Here is an 11,142-nt window from a genome sequence, read left to right as displayed (position 1 = left end):
GGAAACAGCTGATAAGACCATTCAAAATCTTGATATGCTACATCATCTCAAAACATCTACTCTTCTGGTCAGATCTTTGCATACAGCTCAAAAATCTACTACTTCTCAAATCAATCAAATCAGAGATTCTTTTATTACTACAAAGCTGACTATTGGTAAGGAAATTCAGAAGCAGATTGCACCTATTATTGACAGACATACTCAAATTGAAGCCAATCAGGCTAGATTGGAGGAAAATTAGAAAATGTCTGGGCAACTTACTGAGATACAAACTTTAATGGTGCTGATTTTTTCCCTTTTGCTTGGTGATGATGCCAAAAAAGGGGAGAAATTTGATAAATCTAAATGCAAGCAGCTAATATTGAAAGATATTGATGATGAAAATCGTGATGGAGGAAATAAGGGAGGAAGAAAGGAGTTTGTAAAAAGGAGAGGTGAAGTGCTAGCTGGGACTAGTGGATCATCAAAAGCTACTAGGTCTCAATCTAGACAAGGTGGAGGAAGTAGGAGGAGTGAAAGGAGAGTATAATTTAAAGAACTGACTGTGACTACTACTACAACTCAATAACCTCTGAAAGTCACAAATACTGATGATGACCAAGGCAATCTGGAGATAGAAGCTAGTGCAGAAGGAAATCATTTTCTATAAACTCTAAAAGTAAAAGGCAAAAAGACAACTTTTTTCTACAAGGACCCAAAGATTCAAGCATTTGATTCTGAGGTGAGTAGAAGAATCTTTGAGAAACAAAATCCTGGAGTTGACTTAGAACAAATTAGGCAATTGGAGGAAGAATTAAAATCCACGAGGACAGCAAATACTGATGCTACTATCTCTCAATCACTTTATGAAGATGATCTTTCAAACAGACCAACCAAAGGGGTAGTTATAAGGGAGGTGAGTCAAGCAGATGCTGAAAGACCTCTCAGGTCCCAAGCAATCTTAATACTGACAGGAGATATAAGGGGAAAGAGAAGATGGGAGAGAAGACCAAGCCAAAGCCTAAAGTTAAAGCTGTTAAAAGGAAGTCAGTATCTAAGGCATCTAAAACTCAAATACTAATAGATCTAGTCTATACAGTAGCTCAAGGTTTTGATACCGAAGAAAGAGTTGAAGAAGAAGAAGTCAGTCGAGCACATCAAAGAGGAAAGATTTATGGAGCTAATTGGGTTGATAAACTGAAATTAACATTTGATAATGCTCAAGTGAATGAAAACACAATTGTTGATGTTCAACCAGTCACATCCTCTAATACTACTCAAGTTGTTGATACTTCAAATCCAATTCAAGCTATTTCAACAAATCCTGATTCTAACAACAAAAACTCTAATATGTCAGAGTTTACTTTTAAAGAGAAGAGGAAGTTGTTATGGGGAAGCAAGAAGCCTGCACCTAAAAGAGATTCCTCTAAAATATTAAAGAATATTTATAGTAGGAGTTCTCATGCTAGAAGACCTGGAATTACAAGTGGTATGAGTAGGTTAAGTGCTGATCCATTTATAGTTGATGCTTTGATTCTAAGAAAGCATGGAAATCTGATAGAGATTGGAGATAATGTGATGCTTGAAGACTTGCAGAAGATCATATCAATACAAATTTTTATTGATTTTGTTGGAGAAAAATTGATTTATTTTCTGGAGTCTGGGAAGAGGTTGAGGTTGACACAAGAACAAATGAAAGATAAACCATGGCCGGAGTTGGAATTTGTTGCTACAATTCTTAAGGTAAACAACTCTGTAACTGCCAGATGGTCTGCATATTTGAAGAACTTAATACAGTTGAAGTAGAGAGGGATGACTTACAAGTGAAACTACATTTCAAAATACATTGATGAAATAGAATATGCTATTGATATGCCTATTGGAGGAGCTAAAGTAGTAATGAGTCTAGGATGGGAAGTCTTCGCTTTTAATCCTGATGGAAAGAGGGTTGGATTTTTGGAATTGGATGATCTATCACTTGGAAATTCAAAGTTACATGACCTCAAGACAGCTATCTACCAAAATAATGAATCTACAGATGAGCTAAAAGATACCAAACAGAGGATGCAATGGTAATTGGATATTATGGAAGAAAATCTATTGAAGAAGTTCCTTGAAGAAGCTAAAGACTATGTTAGAGTTCAAAACTGAAGTTAAAGTTTGATAACCACTGATTGTAAGATTGTATATATATAATTTTTGCATTTAGATAGTTTTTAATATCATCAATTAGAACTTGTACATAAATACATAATGCACAAGTTGGGAGAGATTGTTAGAAGAAATTGATGATATCAGTATATAAACTATCAGAGTTTATTATCAGTATTTGATATCAGAATTTACTGAAGGTGATGTCATCAAGACTTCTCTATCAGTATTTGATGATCAACATTTGATGATCAGTATTTAGTCACATCAGTAGATATCAAAAAAGGAAAGGGATTATAGAATTCAAGGCGGCGGAGGACTTTACTTAACAGAGGCAATTATAAATGGATATGTATTTGGTTTCCTTATTGTAATAGAATATAATTCCTTATTGATTATGTAATTGTACACTATATGTGTTACGAATTGTTATATCTCTCAGATAACCTAGCAGCTCTCAATGATAATTGTTCATCCTTTGAGATAGTACTTTTGTAACAGTTTTTATCTGATTAATATAAAAACTGTTGATTATATTGAGTTTTATCGAATTGTTTGCATAAACTGTATTCACCCCCTTTACAGTTATATTACGGACCTAACATTTTTTTTCTTTTCTAGTGTATCAATGAATCTAAATACAAAGTTAGTATTGAATCTTTTATAATTAGTCAAGATAAAGTATTATATACGTATGTATGTAAATTATTGTTTGTTATATTTTTAAGAAAATTAAGTTGATCTTATTTATTATAAGTTAATTATCTTATTTATGTAAATGTCTAATCATTATTACATCCGATTAGTCAATTGATTTATCAAATAACATACCTTTATATTTATTCAAAAATTGTATTTATTTAATAAATAAATTACAATTATTTATATATTGGAGTCGTAGTAGCACTAATAAATAATCCATATCTAATTTTACTCAATCGAGCCTGAATCATGATTGCGATATAAAAATAATTTATATATTGTAAAGACTAATATTTGAGATTCCCGTGTTTTGTTTCTCAAAAATTTGAATAAAATTTGTACCAATATTGTCATTCAAATCGTTTCCAAGTCTCTTCTTTTATGATTCCCATTTTTCTTCTTATAATAATTTGAACATTGTATATTATTTTCCTAAAATTAAATATTTTTCAATTCGATAAATTTTATAAATTCTTTCAAATTATCGACCAATATAATATTTTACTTTAAATAGCATAAAATGGATTAAATCAAGGGAATTTACAAAAAATGCCACTTTTTAAATATATTTTTTTGCGATTTTATCATCTTTTGCAACTTAAATCAACTAATTGCAACCCTTTTTTCAATTTTCTGGAAAATAATTAATGTATGTTTTTGGTTGCATTTCATATTGTATTATAGGTTGCATTTGCTTTAGTCAGTGCAACTTGTTAAGTAACGTATTTTTCGACCAAAAATTATTTTGATTATTAAATTTTGAAGTTGCAGTTGTGGTTAATTGTGATTTTTTCCGGTTGCAAATATGGTTGCAAAGTTGTGAAATATATTTTTGGAAATATGTTACAAAAAGGTCTTTTTGCAAAAAAAATTAAATTGAGAAGATATTTTTGTAAAAAAGTTTCTAAACATGAGTATTTTTCAAAAAAGCCCTTAAATCAAATGCTACAATAGACAATTGATTATATATATATATGTGTTAAAGATCCATTCACAACCACTCAATCATGAGAATCAAGAGACCTCATCTTAGACGGTGCATTATTATTAATTATTAATCAAAAAATGTAATGTTATAAAATGTCATTCTTGTAATTCTAGTAAATAATTGAGGGATGTGATCCAACACTATTCAAATGATATCTTAGATTGATTCTATCAAATCTTGTAACAATATTCATAAGCGTAAATCATGATCTTAACATGCACGATTCCCTAAAATAAATTAAATTCTATAATCAATTCATTATATGTCCATATATATAAACATACAGCTTCAAAAACTATATTTAGCATCAATGGAGGACTTAAAAACATATAACCACAATTAGTATTTTTAACAACCAGTGTAATGTGTATATTGAATGATTCCAAATATTTTCAATATTTTGAATTCATTTATGGGATAATCATAATATACTAAATATTTTTATTTATTTGCAGTCAAAATTGATAACCTAGCAATGCACTTAACAAGAAGACAGTGTTTAGGATGCATTTATCGTGTTCTTCCCAGTGTTCCAAGTTCTCATATGTTTTTCAGCATCCATTCAAGTTCTTTTTATTTGTTAGGTTTTTCAATCAGGTTCTGTTAGGTATTCACAATTTTTATTTTCTATTTTGCAGCAAAGTTTTCAACTGCTAAATTATGACATTATTAGACATAAACCTCACAGACATTATAATGGAGATCGATGTTCAAAAGTTATTTTTCAACATTGAAGTGAGAGGAAGCTTATAGGTTTACTAGAGTCTCCAATTTTAATTTCTTTATTACGTTAGTTCTCTGAAAATACCCACCATTTCTTTAAAAAAATGGATATTGCTTTCTATTTCACTCCAAAAAATGATAAGACGACAGAGTGGCTTAAAATCAAGGATCAAGATTTGGGTGGATATGTGAATCATCACATGCACCAGTTCTACATGGACAATTATTATACTCAGAAGACCGGGTTGGCTCTGTTTGTATTGTTCATGCTCTGATTCTTGTGGTCAAACAAAGTCTTAATATATTTTTTGATAACATCATATCAATAGTATTAGATATGCTTAACAACTATCTAGTTTCTTTCAAAAAAATTTGCTCATAGTAATCTTGAGGAGGATACGAGTACTTCAAACATGGGACTAAATGTCATCGCTATCATAGTAATGAATATGTGAAAATTAATTGTATGATAAACTATTTAAGAATGAATAATTCAGTTTGTTGTGTACAAAAAAATTGTTTTACATCTCCATTGTGAATAAAGAAGAGGTAGGTGTTTTATACAATTTTAAAGAATGTTGTTGATATTATTATTTGAATGATTTTTACATATAATTTGTAGATTTCATTAAGGGTTTTTATTTAAGTGATTCAAATTACTTTTCTTTTCCAATAAACTTTTTTCACCACACTATATAGATTTCATAATGAACTTTATTAAGTATTTGCTTAATGAAACTTATATAACTTCATAAATGAACTTTTGTATGATGTGTAGGTGAATTTTTTTTATATTGATTTCAATAGGTGTTTTACTATGTATTATATAATTTAAATTATATTTTTTTTTTCAATAAATTTTTCAGCTAGAAAAAATTTAATTGAGTGTTCTAACTTTCTATAAGTAACTATTTTTTCTTTTTGATTTTGTTTGATAGTTCCTTTTTAAATATTTTAAAGAGATTTTATTAAATGTTTCGCATAAATTAAATAAAACAATTATGTCATTTTTATATATTCTTTTGAATGGGTTCTATAAAGATTATTTAGTGTGTTTAACAAGAAAATAATTGTCATTTATAAATTTATATGTTATATAATTGTATATTATTTTTAATCTGTTCATCTCCATTTTATAAGGTAGTTCTTTTGTACAATTTTAAATAAAGTTATTGTGATTATTAATTTGAATAATTTTTACACAAAGTTTTCTTAAGTATACTTGTATGTTTTATTAATTCTAATAAGTGTTTACTATATATTAAATCATTCAAATTACTTATTCCAATAAATCTTTTTTCATCCGACAAGAATGTTCCTTTTAAGTTATCTTTCTATTATTATTATTGGTATTATGTAGATTCCTATATGTGATAGATGTCTAAACTTCTTTAATTCAGCATTTTTCCAATTATCTGAATTAAGTAAAGTCCGTACTAGTTTATGTTGAGGAGTTAGGTTGCTCTTTTCTTGTTGGGGTCGATGATTTTCTTGTTTGCATGGGAAATTCCAAAAGTTGTACTTGACATTAATGCTTAATATATTTCTTGTTTGCTCTTCAAAAAAAATCTTTTTTTAAATATTATTAAGAGATTTCATTAAGTGTTTTTATAAATTTATTGAATAATTTATTTTATTTTCATATATTCTTTTGAATGATTTCTGCAAAGATTCTTTAAAATGCAAAACTAATTGTTTTGCATAAATTAAATAAAAAATTTGTGTTATTTTTATATTTTCCTAGGTTCCACAAAGATTTTTTTAAATTTTTCACAAGAAAAAAATTGTTATTTATATATATATTATTTATTCTATAATCATATTTAATTTTTAATTTGTTTGTCACCATTTCTCATAAAAAAGGTAATTTTTTGCCCCATTTTAAAGTATATTGTTGTAATTATTAGCTTTAATGATTTTTACATAAATATTTTCAAAGTGTACTTGTATTTTTTATGGATTCTAATAAGTGTTTTACTATATCTTATATAATTCAAATTACTTTTGTATTTTTTTAAACTTTTCAAAAGACAAGATTCATTTGAATGTTCAAACTATGTTTAGGTAATTATTTTTCTTTCTTTTAAATAGTCTTAAGATATTCTGATAAGTGTTCTACAATATATTATACAATTTAAATTACTATATATTCCTATAAACCTTTCTCGAGACAAAATTCATTTGAAATGTTTGTACTATGTTTAAGTAATTATTTTTCTTTTTTAAATATTATTAAAAGATTCCATTAATTGTTTTGTACAAATTTATTAAAAAAACTGTTGTTATTTTTTGAATGAGTTATACAAATAATCTTTAAATTATTATAGAAGAAACACTTTTTTATTTGAAAGTTTTTTTATTGTGTAAACTAATAGTCCGGTTTTTTCGAAAGTGTTTTGTTGTGCAAAACATGCCTGTACATAACAAGACTAAGTCATATTGACAGTCCTAAGGTTAAGTTGTATGATAATCTATATTTTTATTCAGTAATTGTATTCCTCGAGTCACTAAAAATATTTAGTAGATTAGACCGGGGATTTTTCTGTGCAACCTTAAAGCTAAGGAATAAATGTGGAAGGAGATCAATTCCTGATCATGCCTCAGAGAGAAGTGCAGCAGGTTGAATTTGAATAATACTGTTCTAGGAAAAATGTTTTAAGTCAGATATCCACAAGTCACAGATCAAGGGATATTGAGAAGTCTGTCGAGAAGTCCAAAATGACTTGTAGAGAAGTCCCATGAGATATCGACAAGTCAACCTACATGTAGAGATCTCAGATATCGACAAGTCAAAATATATATGTAGAGAACTGGAGATATCGAAAAATTATTTTTTAATGTAGAGATCTAGAGATATCGAGAAGTAAAGAATCCTTATATAGAGAACTCAAGATGTCGACAAGTCAAAAGCCTATATCGAGAACTAGAGTTGACAGCAAGCTATTCTACATGTCTAAAACTAGGGACCTCGACAAGTCATTTATATATGTCGAGAATTCGATATATCGACTAGTCATTTTACTTATCGATATGTCACTTCTCTACTAAACAAAAGGAGACCTCAACAACTTATCTCATAATTTAGAATGCAGACAAATTTAAAATTCAAGATTATCAGTCAACAAATAATTCATTCATTGAATTTAAAAGATTACAAAATTAGCTTAAAGAATACAAGATCAAGGGCCAAGATTCACTGGACAAAGGATGGTCACAGACGTACAAGATTTTGCACAGATTTGCTAACGCCAGAAAAAAAAATAGACAAGATAATTTTACAAACAGTGTTAGTACATTTTTGTGCAAGTTTTATAATCCCGTTCTATTGGTCTATAAACGGGTCCTTAGTTTAGGAGTAAGAAAAAAGATCTAGAAAAATCTTGTATTCTATCTCAAGATTTGTAGCTGAGTTCTTTATTTTAAGAACACAGATTTGTAGCAAAACAAATTTGATTAATTAAACCAAGTGAGTTTTTAGTATCTTGTTTTGTGTGATTACTGTTAAATAATTTATCTCTACAAGTTTATATTTATTTTGTTCAAATTAAGCCAAACACTGTCAAAGTTGATTAAAATCCAAAGAGACACATTCACCCCTCCTCTGTGTTATATTTCACTGCACTCAATATCTAACAAGTGGTATCAAAGTAAAATATGATAGTAAACAGATAAAGATCTTGAAAGAATGAGTGCTCTAAATTAAGCAGTATAAAGATACATGTCTTTGATAAGATCAACTACACATTATGGAAGAAGAAAATGATATTGTTCATAAGAATGGCCAACCTTATGTACATTCAGATTCTCAAGAATGGAACCTTCATTTCTATGGAAAGGGTTCCTAGATCTACAGATGGAGACATGGTCATACCTACACATTTTTCACCTAAAGACCCCTCAACCTACACAGAGCCTGAAAAAGAAAAGGTTTCACTGGATAGCAGCTTACAACTCATATTGATTGTGTCTCTTGATAATGTGATGTACAATAACATTATTAATTGTGAGTCATCTAAACAGATCTGGGAGAAAATAGAAATACTGTGTGAGGGAACAAAAGAGGTTAGATCTAATGAAAGAAGGATCTCGGTGTCACGATATGAGTGTTTTATGGAAAAACCAAAGGAAGGCATAAATGAAGTTTTTGAAAGGTTTAATAAATTGAAAAATGATTTATAGCTGCATGACAAGTATTATGAAGCTGAAGAGGTCAACCATAAATTCTTTCTCACCCTTACTGATCATCTAGAGCAAAAGATATTTGTTATCAAGGAAGGAAGAAATTTAAGTAGAATAACATTGGAGGTCCTGTACGGTATTTTGAAGACATATGAGCTAAAAATATTACATAGGAAGTCATTGAAATATGGTCAAGGGCATCTTGTTGAAGGATAAAGTGCATTGGTAGAAAATGAAAACAAAATATCTAAAGATGAACTAGAAGCTCAGACTTCAGTTGTTCAAGTTGAGAAGAAAAACAAGGAGCCATAAAAGCAAGTCATTTTAGAGCTGAAAAAGGGTGAATTCTACACCCTTGATGAACTGGATGAGATGGACCAATCAATGGCTTATCTTGCAAGTAAATTCTCTAACATCAGGGTTAAAAAGCCAAAGTACTTCAAGAACAAAGGTCAGACATTCAACAACATTAATTGGAAAGGAAAAACTCAATTCAATTCAGCTGGCAAAAGTGGCTAGAAGTCAGGGTCTATTGATAGATCAAAGATAAGGTTCTATAACTGTGATGAACTAGGTCACTTTGCCACTGAGTGTAGAAAGCCAAAGAAAATGAAGAAAAATAAGGCTTATTTGGAACTAGAAGCAAAGTATGAAGCACTCTTGAGAAAGCAACATGGAAAAGCTTATATTGCAGAAGGTAAAAGTTTGGATGATACAAATGATGATGATAACTGTGAAGAATATGGAAATTATGCTCTCATGGCTCTAGAGCAAGGAGAATCATCTGCATCCAAATTAGAGATACCTATTCTCACTATAATTGAATTAAATGCCACTCAATATAAAGAAACTGTGGAGAAAATGAGTGTAGAGATGTTTCATATCCACACAAGCATGATGGAAGCTACTGAGGAAGTGAGTAGGCTGTCAAAAATCAATGAGAAGCTTGAGATTGAAAAACAAGAGCTAGAAGTGCAGCTTGTTGGTCTTGAAACAATCAAACAAGAAAATGAGTACCTCAAGAACAAGCTTAAGTGTGCTGAAAAAGTAGAGACAGTGTTGAGAGAAAGATTTGAGAAAAATGATTTGAAACTCAAATCATTCAAGAATGCATCTCAGTTGATTGGTCAGTATCATGTGAAAAATAAACCGTGTACTAACATAGATATTGGTTTGGACTATGAGGTCTTGAATTCCCACAAGAAAGTTGAAGCTGACAAAGGAAAAGAAATTGAGAACCAAGATGTTCCTGTAATGCTGAAAAGAGTAAATGCACCTTTGGTTAAAGCTTATGAAGTAAACTTCAGTGAAGTAGAGTTGAAAATCAAGCAAGATATTGTAGATGAAGAAAAAGAAAAGAAAGATGTAAAATCCACTCCCATCACTAAAGGTGAGAAGAAGCCTGTGGTGAGTCAAGCTACTAAGACCCCAACAAAAGAGATCAAAACTGAAAACACTGAGAAAAAGAAAAGGAACAAAAATGGAAAAATAGGTGTAAATAAGAGCAACAATTATGCCTATGTTGCATGTGCTCCAAGGAAGTAATTTCAGAAATGTGGTTCAAAAAATTACCTAACTATATTTGTAAAAAGTCTATTAGTGAGCCAAAGTTTCGATCATGCTAGTACAATGAGGCTCAGGCTGAAGATTCCTATTCCTTCTGTGATAAGTTTGATTGCATTACTTGCAATATGAAGGTTCTGACAAGTTGTCATAAATTGAGGAAAGATCTTAAGGAAGTCAATCTTGGATCTGCAATCAAGAAGGATAATGTTGATCAAACTATTAATGCTATTTTTTTAATGTTCCAATTCTACTTCTGCAACTTCTGTGAAAAAAGAAAGTGCCCAACACTGCTTGGGTAACTAAATACACTTAATCCTAATTGTGTCCAGGGCAAGAAGAATAAAGTCATATGGATTATTGATAATGGATGTTCCAAAAATATGACAGGTGATAAAACCTTGCTATCACAGTTTGAGGAGATGGTTGTCCCATTGGTGACTTTTGGAGACAACATCAAAGGATTCACAATGGGATATAGCAAGTTGATTTCTGAAAATGTTGTCATTGATGTTGTAGCACTAGTTATTGGTCTTGAAGTAAATCTTTTAAGTGTCAGCCAGTTTACAGACAAAGGGTTCAAAGTAATATTTGACAAACAAAACTGTTCAATCACTAGCAAAAAACTGATGAAGTTTCTATAAAAGGAGCAAGGAAAGAAAGTCTGTTTGTTGTAGATTTGAATTTAACCAACAAGGATGGAATATGTTGCTTCTACAACAAGGCATCTAGTGAGCAAAGCAAGCTCTGACATAAGAAATTCTCTCACTTGAATTACAAAGCAATCAATACCTTGGTGAAGAAGGAATTAGTGAGAGACATGCAAACTCTGGAATTTTCTCAAAATGAAGTTTGTG

The sequence above is a fragment of the Apium graveolens genome, chromosome 8 (genome assembly GCF_009905375.1).
Source record: "Apium graveolens cultivar Ventura chromosome 8, ASM990537v1, whole genome shotgun sequence".
Classification (NCBI taxonomy): Eukaryota; Viridiplantae; Streptophyta; class Magnoliopsida; order Apiales; family Apiaceae; genus Apium; species Apium graveolens.
Note: the sequence above shows the minus strand (reverse complement) of the source record.